Source organism: Hypanus sabinus, chromosome 26 (assembly GCF_030144855.1).
Source record: "Hypanus sabinus isolate sHypSab1 chromosome 26, sHypSab1.hap1, whole genome shotgun sequence".
Classification (NCBI taxonomy): Eukaryota; Metazoa; Chordata; class Chondrichthyes; order Myliobatiformes; family Dasyatidae; genus Hypanus; species Hypanus sabinus.
In genome coordinates, this window is record NC_082731.1 from 19,818,126 (window position 1) to 19,830,197 (window position 12,072).

The 12,072-nt window shown below is 50.5% G+C and overlaps 1 protein-coding gene across 1 annotated transcript in view; it reads left to right on the forward strand.

The window, feature by feature from the left end:
• Positions 1 to 10,922: 10,922 nt before the first annotated feature.
• The window catches only part of LOC132381688 (adenylate cyclase type 2-like), a 56,489-nt gene continuing 55,339 nt past the window's right edge, over positions 10,923 to 12,072 (forward strand). The window contains 1 exon segment of the mRNA XM_059951281.1: positions 10,923 to 11,078. The gene's annotated coding sequence lies outside the window, so the exon portion shown is untranslated.

Sequence of the window (12,072 nt, forward strand, 5' to 3'; positions counted from 1 at the left end):
ATTCCTGCTCTCACTCTCACCCTATCCCTCATTCCTGCTCTCACTCTCACCCTATCCCTCATTCCTGCTGTCACACTCACCCTATCCCTCATTCCTGCTGTCACTCTCACCCTATCCCTCATTCCTGCTCTCACTCTCACCCTATCCCTCATTCCTGCTCTCACACTCACCCTATCCCTCATTCCTGCTCTCACACTCACCCTATCCCTCATTCCTGCTCTCTATCACCCTATCCCTCATTCCTGCTCTCACTCTCATCCTATCCCTCATTCCTGCTGTCACTCTCACCCTATCCCTCATTCCTGCTCTCACACTCACCCTATCCCTCATTTCTGCTCTCTATCACCCTATCCCTCATTCCTGCTCTCACACTCACCCTATCCCTCATTCCTGCTCTCTATCACCCTATCCCTCATTCCTGCTCTCAATCTCACCCTATCCCTCATTCCTGCTGTCACTCTCACCCTATCCCTCATTCCTGCTCTCACACTCACCCTATCCCTCATTCCTGCTCTCTATCACCCTATCCCTCATTCCTGCTCACTCTCACCCTATCCCTCATTCCTGCTCTCACTCTCACCCTATCCCTCATTCCTGCTCCCTCTCACACACTATCTCTTTCTCACACTCACTCATGCAGTCTCTCTCTCAATCTGTCTCTCTCTTACGTCTGCTTTTCTCTCATATGTTGTCCTTGTCCCTCACATTCTGTCCCTCTCCCTCACACACTGACCCTATCCCTCACACACTATCCCTCTCCCACTGACACTGTCCCTTCCTTCACACATTGTCCCTCTCCCTCACACACTGTACCTCTCCCTCACACAGTGTCCCGATCCCTCACACGCTATCCCTCTCCCTCACACACTGTACCTCTCCCTCACACAGTGTCCCGATCCCTCACACGCTATCCCTCTCCCTCACACACTGTACCTCTCCCTCACACAGTGTCCCGATCCCTCACACGCTATCCCTCTCCCTCACACACTGTACCTCTCCCTCACACAGTGTCCCTATCCCTCACACGCTATCCCTATCCCTCACACGCTATCCCTCTCCCTCACACGTTGTCCCTCTCCCTCACTCACTGTACCTCTCCCTCACACACTGCCCTGTCCTTCCCACTCTGTCCCTATCCCGCACACACTGTCCCTCTGCCTCAGATACACTCTGTGTACCTCACACACTGTCCCTCTCACTCAGACATTGTTCCACCCCCTCAAATGCTGTCCCTATCCCTCACATACTGTCCCTTACACTCACATACTGTCCCTCTCCCTCACACGCTGTCCCTCTCCATTGAAAGCTGTCCCTTCCCTCACACGCTGTGTGCCATCATAAAGGACTCCTCCCATCCTGCGCACGGACTGTTTGAACTGCTTCCGTCTGGTAGGCGCTTCAGATCCCTCCAGACTAAGACTAATAGGCACTGGAGGTTTTCCCCTACTGCGGTCACTTTGCTGAACAGTTAACTGCCGGTTAACTGTCGGCTAACTATTACTTGGATTGCACTACCTGAATGTATAATCTGTATTTTCATTTATATTTATCATCATTATTGTTATGAGCAGAGAGATAACATCTGCCGGAAGTAAATTCCTTGTATGTGCACAGGTACTTGGCGATTAAAGTCTGATTCTGATTCTGATACTGTCCCTCCCCTCATATACTGTCCCTATCACTCACACACTCGCTCTCCATCAAAAGCTGTCCCTTTCCTCACACTCTGTCCCTCTCCCTCATATACTGTCCCTAACACTCACACACTCGCTCTCCATCAAAAGCTGTCCCTTCCCTCACACACTGTCCCTCTCCCTCATATACTGTCCCTTCCCTCACACACTGTCCCTCTCCCTCATATACTGTCCCTATCACTCACACATTGCTCCTCTCCCTCATATACTGTCCCTATCCCTCACACGCTGTCCCTATCTTTACATTCTGTCCCTTCCCTCACACACTGTTCCTCTCCATCACACGCTGTCCCTATTCCTCTCATACTTCCTTCACATGCTAACCCTGTCCCTCTAACACTATCCCTATCTCTCACACACTGCCCGTTTCACTCACACACTGTCCCTATCAGTCACACACTACCCCTCTCTCTCAGACAATGTCCCTATCCCTCACACACTGTCCCTTCCACGCACACATTGTCCCTCTCCCTCAGACAATGTCCCTATCCCTCACACACTGTCCCTTCCACGCACACATTGTCCCTCTCTCTCAGACAATGTCCCTATCCCTCACACACTGTCCCTTCCACGCACACATTGTCCCTCTCTCTCAGACAATGTCCCTATCCCTCACACACTGTCCCTTCCACGCACACATTGTCCCTCTCTCTCAGACAATGTCCCTATCCCTCACACACTGTCCCTTCCACGCACACATTGTCCCTCTCTCTCAGACAATGTCCCTATCCCTCACACACTGTCCCTTCCACGCACACATTGTCCCTCTCCCTCAGACAATGTCCCTATCCCTCACACACTGTCCCTTCCACTCACACATTGTCCCTCTCCCTCACATACTTTCCCTATCCCTCAAACACGCTCCCTGGACCTCACATGCTGTCCCTGTTCCTCACACACTGTCCCTCTCCTTCAGACATGGTTCCTCTCCCTCACACACTGTCCCTCTCCCTCACACACTGTCCCTCTCCCTCACATGCTGTCTTTGTCTTTGGTATGTTGGCGTTTATAAATTAGAGCTTTGAGTACAGGAGTTGGGATGTAATGTTAAAATTGTACAAGGCATTGGTGAGGCCAAATTTAGAATATTGTATACAATTCTGGTCATCAAATTATAGGAGAGATGTCATCAAAATAGTGAGAGTACAGAGGAGATTTACTAGAATGTTACCTGGATTTCAGCACCTAAGTTATAGGGAAATGTTGAACAAGTTAGGTCTTTATTCTTTGGAGCGTAGAAGGTTGAGGGGGGACTTGATAGAGGTATTTAAAATTATGAGGGGGATAGATAGAGTTGATGTGGATAGGCTTTTTCCATTGAGAGAAGGGGAGATTCAAACAAGAGGACACAAGTTGAGAGTTAAGGGGCAAAAGTTTATGGGTAACATGAGGGGGAACTTCTTTACTTAGAGAGTGGTAGCTGTGTGGAACGAGCTTCCAGTAGAAGTGGTAGAGGCAGGTTCAATTTTGTCATTTCAAAAAAAATTGGATAGGTATACGGACAGGAAAGGAGTGGAGGGTTATGGGTTGAGTGCACGTAGGTGGGACAAGGTGAGAGTAAGCGTTCGGCATGGACTGGAAGGGCCGAGATGGCCTGTTTCTGTGCTGTAGTTATTATATTATAAATTGATGTTCATGCCATCAGGCTGGAGAGATTGAATATGAGCTGCTGCTCCTTCAAGCCAAGAGTGGCGTCATTATGACAGAAGAGAAAATCATGTACCGACTTGTTGGGTCAGGAATGGGAATAGGAATTAAAGCATATGGCCATCAGGAAATTCCACTTTTCAGGAGTGGAGCAGTGCCCCAATTTTACAATTGCCGCCAATGTAGAGGAGACAGAATCAGGAGCACCGGATACAGTAGACGACCCCGACAGATTGCAGGTGAAGGACTGGAAGAACAGGGAGGGGGTGAACGGACAGGTGAAGCATTTCTCTCGCCTGTGCCGGGAGGGAGATTAGTGGCAAGGGATGAATGGACAAGGGAATGGGTGGGGGGGGGGGGTGCAATCCATGCAGAAAGCAGAGAGTGGAGGAGAGGTAAAGATGAGTTTGCTGATAGCATCCCAATGAAGATGGCAGAAGTTGCAAGAAATTATGCTTTGGAACCAGAGGGTCAAGGGGTGTTAGGTGAGGACAAGAGGAACTCTATTCCTGTTAGGCAGCGGGAAGATGGGGCGAGTGCAGATGTCTATTAAATGGCAGAAATGTGACTGAGAAATGGGAAGCCTCAACCTGGAAATGAAGACACTGAGCTAAGGGGATTGGATCTTTACGGGACACAGGTATGGAACAGGTATAGCCACAATAGCCATGGGAATCAGTAGGTTTATAAAAGATATTGATAGACAGTTGTCTCCAGAAATGAAGGCAGAGAGATTGAGAAAGGGGAGAAGGGTGCTAGAAATGGACCTAGTGAATTTAAGAGCTTGGTGGAAAGTGGAGGCAAAGTTGATGAAACTGAAAAGCTCAGCAAGGGTGCATGAAGCAGCACCGATGCATCGTCACTGTAGCACAGGAAGAGTTGGGGAACAATATCAGGGAAGGCTTGCAACATGAACTTCTCTATGTAGCCAACGAAAAAGCAGGTATAGCTGGGGTCCACGTGAGTGTCCATACCTACCCCTCAATTCTGGAGACAGTGGGAGGAGCCAACAGAGAAATTGTTGAAGGTAAGGACCATTTCTGCCAGGTGGAAGAGGGTAGTGGTGGAGGGGAACTGGCTGGCTCTAGTGTCAAGAAAGACGTGGAAAGTTTTAAGGGCATCTTAATGGGGGATCAGGAGTGTATAAGGACAGGACATGCTTAGCGGAAATGAGGTGGTGAGGGCCAGGGAGTTGTAAGTTGTTGAGATCAAGAGCATGTGAAATGTCACAGATGTAGGTGGAAAGGGACTGAACCCAAAGGTTTGGAATGGAGTGGAGGTATGCAGATATGAGTTCAATGGGGCAAGAGCAGGCAGAAACAGTGGGCCTACCCAGGCAGTCAGGATTGTGGATGTTGAATAGGAAATCGAAATGAACAGTGAGTAAGTGGAAGATGAGGTTGGTGGCAATGGATGGGAGCTCTCCAGAGTTCATGAGGTCTGTGATGGTGCAAGAGGTAGTGGCCTCTGGAGTGGGATCCTTTTAAAGTACAGGGAGTTGTCCAAGAGTTGCTGCCTGGCCTCAGCAAGGTAGAGCTGCACCCACTTTGTCTCTGGGTTTGGTAGTGAGGTTGGGATTGGTGCAGAGAGAGCGGAGGGCCGTGCGTTCAGAGGGGTTGAGATTCAATGAGGAGATTCAGTGCTGAACTCGGGACAGTTGATGTCTCGTCAGCAAAGATCCAGAGCGGGATGTCCAAGGTGAGGAGGAAGGCTGGAGACGGGAGAAGGGGGTCATGGTATTGTTTGGTGAATTCTTGCCAATAGTGTGGGCTCGGAGATGGAGGCGATGGAAGGAGAGCTTGGAGTCACAGTGGAAGTGGAATTCACTGAGGTGTAGGCGAAGGGAGGGCAAATGTAAAGCCCTCGCTGAGGACAGAGTGTACTGTCACTCTCTCTCACACACTGCCTCCCTGTCACCCAATCTCTCTCTCTCTCTCCTCTCTCTCTCACACAGACACAGTCTCTATTTCAGACACTAATATCTCTCATCCACAGTATCTCTGTCACACGCAAACACACTCACTCACATTCCATCTCTCAAAGAAATAGGTCATTACGCGCGCACACACACACACACACACACACACACACACACACACACACACACACACACACACACACACACACACACACACACACACACGCCCCAGCCCCCCCCCCCACAGCATCCTACATCAACAATCAACATCACTTCCCCACACTTCAGCATTGTCCCCTGACCCACCGAAACCACCGCTTGCCCCACCTCCCTCCCAGCAGTAAGATCTGAAGGTGGAGAAGATCTGATAAAGCGGAGCAGGTTAAGGTTTCTGCATTCACTTACCATGGTACGGAGAGAAGTCCCAGGACACCGGGGTCGATACCAGTGTGTGCTGTGGTCACTCCAGGCAGGGCGGTGGCGGGCTGGCAGACGTCTGGAGCTGGGGACCAGGCAGAGCTATAGGCAGCAAAGGAGCCGTCTGCTCCTGGAGTGGGGTTTACCTGCCCAGACCTGCAGACGGATCCTCACCACACCTTCCCCGCTTCCGCCTGCTTTCTTAACTCCGAACGTACCGAGAGGCTCTCGTTACTGGGGTGGGGGGGGGGGGGGAATGAGATCACAATCAAAATTAAGTTTATTATCGTTTTCACGGGTCAATAAATTTGTTGTTGTTCAGCAACAGGGCTAAGCAAAGATATAAAATCATTATAAATTACGGCATAAAAATGAGATCAAATAAAATAAATATTGAGGCAGTGTTCATGGGTTCATGAACTGTTCAGAAACCTGAGAGGACGAAGCTGTTCCTAACAGGAGGCATCGGGCTCCTGTACCTCCTCACTGATGGTAGGTACAAAAAGGAGGCATGTCTCAGACGGGGAGGGTCCATAATGATGGATGGAAGACGTCCTGGATGGTTGAGGTTGAGCCTACAGAGCTCCGCAGTGTCTTGTGATCCTCTGCATTCGAGTCTCCACACCAAACATTGACGTGGACAGTCAGAGAGCTCTCCACCGCTCATCTGTGGGCATTTGCAAGAGTCTTTGGTGGCATACTGTGCATTTTATTCAGTTATGGCAATTCCGCAATCTACCGTTGGATTGAATTAATCTGTATGGACAGTATTCGAAAGACGTTCTTTATTCACTGTACCGCTGTGTATGTGACAGTAATAAATGAAGTTACCAATCCCCTCAAACTCCTATTGAAGTATCAACATGTTGGACACAGGATGGAGCCCCCCGAGGTGCTCACCCTTTCCACCGCTGACACCTCAGTGAAGAACGGCGAGTGTTCTCCACACACCCCCCCATCCCTCTTTAAGTTCACAATAAATTCTTTAGTCTTGCTGGCGTTGCGTACAAAGCTGCGTACTAAACCAGCTGCCCTTTCTCATTCCTATATCCCTGCTCGCCGCCATCTGAGGTTCTGCCAACACACAGTCGTGTCATCGGCGAACTTATAGTTGGTGTTCGAGCTGTGCCTAGAAACACAGCCGAGAATGCAGGGGGAGTAGAGGGCTGAACGGGGAGGGAAAATAAATCAGCCATTGTTGTATAGGAAGCAAGTGATCGGCAGAATGCTCTAATTCTGCTGTTACGTCTTGTGGTCCTCTGGCTAAACAGAACCTTGAGATGCAGCTCTGTTGATGATCAGTGAGGAGTAAATATCATTACCGATACACACTGGTCTCCCAATGAGGGACTCAGGGATCCGGTTCAAAAGGTGAGGGGTGGGGTACAGGGGCTCAGATTTTGAAACTCGTTGATTAATACTGAGGTTATGATAATGTTGAACACTGACCTGGAATCAGTAAATAGCGACCTGACGTAGATGTTGCTCTTGTCCAGAAGGTCCAAGGCTCAGTGATGATGCTGTAAGATTGTTACTGCCGTAGACCTGTTGTGGTGGTAGGCAAATTTCAGCGAGTCCGGGTACTGGCTTGGGCAGGAGTTAATGCTAGCATTGATCGATCTCGCAAAGCACGTGATCATGTGAGTGCTTCTGCGCAATAGTTGTTGAGGCAGCTCACCCTGCAACTCCTGGGCACTGGTATGATACCCCTTTGAAGAGGAACCCTCTGACTGCAGTAGTAAGAAGTTGAAGATGTCCTTGAACACTCTATTCAGTTGGTTAGCACGGGATTTCGTATCTTGCATACACCACCAGGGTCTGAGCATTGCGAGGAAAGATGTTCCGACATTGGCCTCCCAGACAGAGAAATGAGGGAGGGGAGGGAGGGGGGAAGATAAGGTGAGAAGGGGAGGTGAGTGAGAGGGGAGGGGAGGGAGGTGGTGAGAGAGGAGGAGAGGGGAGGTGGGGTGGGAGAGTGACAGGGCAAATGGGTGAGGGGAAGGAGGAGCAGGGTGGAGAGGGAAGGGGTGGTAGAGGGATAGGGATGGAGCAGGGGAGAGGGAAGATGGAGAGAGGGGAAGGGGAGAAGTGGGGCAGAGAGAGGGGGACAGGGAAAAGGGGATGAGGGAACGTGGGAGGATTGAGGGAGAGGTAGGGGATATGAGGTAAGAGGAGTGAGGGAGGGGCAGGGGATGAAGTGGAAACGTATGAGTGGGAGGGAGAGGAGGCAGGAGAATAGGATGGGAGAAAGAGGGAGAATTGAGGAGGCAAGGTGGGGCGAGAGGGGTTAGAGTGAGTTGAGAGAGGGAGAAATGAAGGGAGAGAGGGGTGGAGATATTTGAAGAGGCACTCACATCACAGACACAAAGGAAGATACAGAAACACACACACATACACACACACACACACACACACACACACACACACACACACTCAGTGAAGCACAGGGTGAGGCTTCATCCACACTGTCCTGCATACAGTCTCAAGATCAGAAGCATCATTGGCATGTCCCAACAGACATCCGTGTTGAAGTGGCAGATTGAAATATTAGCCAATTTAAATCTGTGGAGGCAAGATATTATTCCCTGTTTCTGCACTGATCCCTCTAATTCAACCTCCTCACTTTCTTGCCCTTGTGTCCTGTGAGCTTGTTCTCACCCCTTCCCTCTGAGAAGCTCACTCACCGGGAAAGCTCCTTTCCTTTGAGAGCTCCCTTTAACTCCCCGCACCCACCCCATTCCTTGTCTGAGGAACTTCGATAACTCCTTTCTGCCGAGCTCCCTCCTTCTGAATCAAGCAACTCCTTCTAACCTAATCCCTCACTCTCCTGTATCTTGGGATCTCCCTGAAACCCTCTGTCACCCTCCTGTACCTGGGGAATTCTATCCAACTTTCCTTTAATGAAGGCTGTCTCTCACCTCCTCCTGCTCACTCCTCTCTGGGAGGCTGCCTCCATTGCCCCCCTCAATCTTTCTGGCAAATTTCCTCCATCCCTTGCCTCAGCCTGCTGTGTCTCGAGAGTTCCCTCTAACTCCATTGATCTGAACTTCCCAATCAAAGACCAAGGCTAATGGGAAAGTTTTCCTGTTACTTTTGGCGATGGTGTTTGCCCCCTCACTGCCCAATAGGAGTAGTACCAGGAGGCTGGAGGGTGGCAGGTGTTATTCCTTTGTTTTGGTAAAGGAGTAGGAGTGACTCTGGGAACTGTAGACCATTTTCTCCTACATTGGTGGTGGACAAATTATCGGGGAAGATTCTTAGAGATAAAACTTAAGGGCGTTTGGAGAAGCAGCATCTGATTCGGAATAGTCAGTATGGTTTTGTGATGCCTTATTGATTGCTCGGAGAAAGTGACAAATCGAATTGATCAAGTGGATGTGGTGTACATGGACTTTAGTAAAGCATGTGGTGAAGTTTCCCATAGTCGGCTTATTCCGAAAGTCAGGACATAATGGGGTCCAGGGAAACTTGTCTGCCTAGATACAGAATTGGCCACAGAAGGCAGCGGATAGTTGTAGATGGAAAGTCAGTGGCCTGTGCTGTTCTTCAGGGATCTCTTCTAGGGCCCCGGTTCATTGTGACTTTTATAAAGGACTCGGATGTGGGAATGGAAGGGTTGGTTAGTAAACCTGTAGACGGCTCGAAGTTTGATGGAGTTGTGGATGGAGCAGGTGGCTTCCCACAGGACATTGAGAGGGCGCAGAACAGCGCCGAGGAGCAGAAGTAGAGCGCAACCCGGAAAAATGATTCAGTTTGGAAGGTCAAACTGGAAAACGGAATATAGGGTTAATGGCAGAATTCTTCACAGTGTGGAGGAACGGAGGGATCTTGGGATCCACGTCCACAGATCCCTCAAAGGTGCAGCGTAGTCTGGAGAGCAATGTGGGATTGATCTAAGAGGAGGCTAAACGGCGGGCACAAAATCCTGGGTCGAAGGGCCTGCACTCATGTGTTCTATATTTTAATCCGAGTGGACACGGGCATCGTCCGGAGCGCCAAGACCTCTCCGTCAGTCTCGGTCCTGGAACGGGACCTGTCAGAAATCCCGAAAAATTTCCCACCCCCTTCCACCTCCCCTTCCTCTGCAGACACCTGTCCTCCTCCCGGCAACTCCTCCAGCTGGCTCCCCTCTCGCACCCGGTCTGTCTGCGATGGGGTTCGGACTGGGTGACGGTGGAGTTTGGGAGGGTGTTGGTCACGTGGTCGTGTCTCCAGCCTGTGCAGTGTTCCACAGACGCTTCCGTCTAACTTGGCCACACTAAACGAGTCCTATTTACCGTACTCGGCCCAGATCCCGCTAAAGCAAGATTGGACGGCATAAAAATGTTTGAAAGCCCCTGCTCTAAACCTTTCTTATGGGTATCATTTAAACGCCGTAATCATAGCCGTCTCTACCACCTCGTCTGGCAGCTGGTTCCACACACCTCTGGTGTCCTCTTGTTTTGAACTCTCCTACCCTGGGGAGAGGACGGTGACCGACCTCCTATCCTTTATGGTTTTATAAAACTCTGTAAGATCACCCTACAGCCTCCTTCGCTCCGGGGTAAACGGGCCCAGCCTGTCCAGTCTCTCCCCGTAACGCAAGACCTCCACCCTCCTGGACAATCTCCTCTGCGCTCTCTCTCTCTTCTGTCTCACACGCATCACAGACACATGATCATCTTTCGGTGTCCTTCTCTCGCATTCGCTCTGTCGATTATTTATCTCTCTCCCGCTCCCTTGTCCACCTCTCGTTTTCCCACATTGTCTCGTTTATTTTCTATCTGACCTTATTCTTCCCTATTTTTCATTCTTCTTTTCTCTCATCCCATCAATCTATTCATGTTTGTCTTTATCTAGTTATCTGTGTTTTCTCTCTCTCTCTCTCTCTCTCTCTCTCTCTCTCTCTCTCTCTCTAATCTCCCCTCCAAACATTTCTCCTTCCTGTACCATCTTTCCCAATCGTTCTCTCTCCCTCTTTCGTTTTTTTCCCTGTTCTTTTCTAGTTTCAGACCAGAACTGCGCTCGGTAAATGAGGTCCTGTCAATGCCTTGCACAGATGTTCAGTAATATCACAGCTCGCAGTGTCTTGCCCCGTGAACGCCCTCTTCCACCACCCCCGGCGAGGACTGAAGGGAACTTTGCCACATATTGTTGACACATTTCCAGCGCTTCCCCCCTCGGTGGCCAGTTGCCCTTAGCAACTCGAGGAGAGCTCCAGGAAGTCCGGCGATAATTAGATCCCACCCAGTGTCGGTCCCATCAAATATTAAATCCCTCTCATTAGCAGGATTAGAGCGAGGTCGGGGGGGTACCTTCTCGACGGTGAGAACAGCAGCGCTCGTGATCTCGACGAGGGGTGGTAGATTCGGAGAGGGGAGCTGCGGTGGAAAGGACGAGAACGGAGCGGAGGAGATCGGAAGGTGAGGGGTTGGGGTGGGGAGAAGCGGGGTGGCATTAGGGTCTGAGGCGCTCCTGGCTGGGCGGGAGGAGGGTCGGAAAAGGGAGATAGGGCAGGGGAGATCAAACCCACTCGAAACTGAGAGACGTCCATACTCCGGACGGTCCCACAATCCGCACAGATTTAAGTTGGGGGCAATGAGGGGTGAGTGTGAATGGGCTAAGGTGATTGCCAAGTGCACGAGGGGGCTAGAGGGGGCACCCCCAGACTGGAGCGTGAAGTGTGGGTAGTAGGATACGGGAGAGTGTGGGAGGGAGCTCCCCAGATTCAGAAGGGAGAATTTAGAGAGCTCCCCGAGATATTGGAGAGTGAGGGGGTCATTAGAGGGAGCTTCACAAAGAGAGAGAGGGGGAGGGGTTGAGATGGAGCTCCCCTGGTACAGGAAAGGGTAAGAGGGAGCTCCACAAGGTGCAGAAGTGGTTCGAGTGTGCTTCTCAGATAGGGGACAGTGAGGGAGGTGTTAGAGGGAGCTCCCAGACACAGGAGGGGAAGGAAGGGTTAGAAAGGGCTTCATGATGCGGGAGGGTGAATGAGGGTGTTGGAGAGAGGTGCCCAGATAAAGGAGTGGGGAGGGAGTGGTAAGGAATGTTCGCATTCATTTCGAGGGAACGGGAATGTAAGAGTAAAGATGTGATGCTGAGGCTATATAAGGCATTGGTTAGTCCGCAGTTGGAGTTGTGAGCAATTTTGGGCCTCTTATCAAGAGAAGATGTGCTGGCTTTGGAGAAGATCCAGAGGAGGTTCATAAGGATGACTCTGGGAATGAAAGGGTTAATGTGGGGTTTGATGGCTCTGGGCCCGTGCTTGCTGGAGTTTAGATGAACGAGGGGTATCTCACTGAAATCTATTGAATATTGAAAGGTCCAGACAGAGTGGATGTGGAGAGGATGGTTCCTGTAGTGGGTAAGTCTAGGATCAGAGGGCACAGCTTCAGAATAGCGGGATGTCCATTTAGA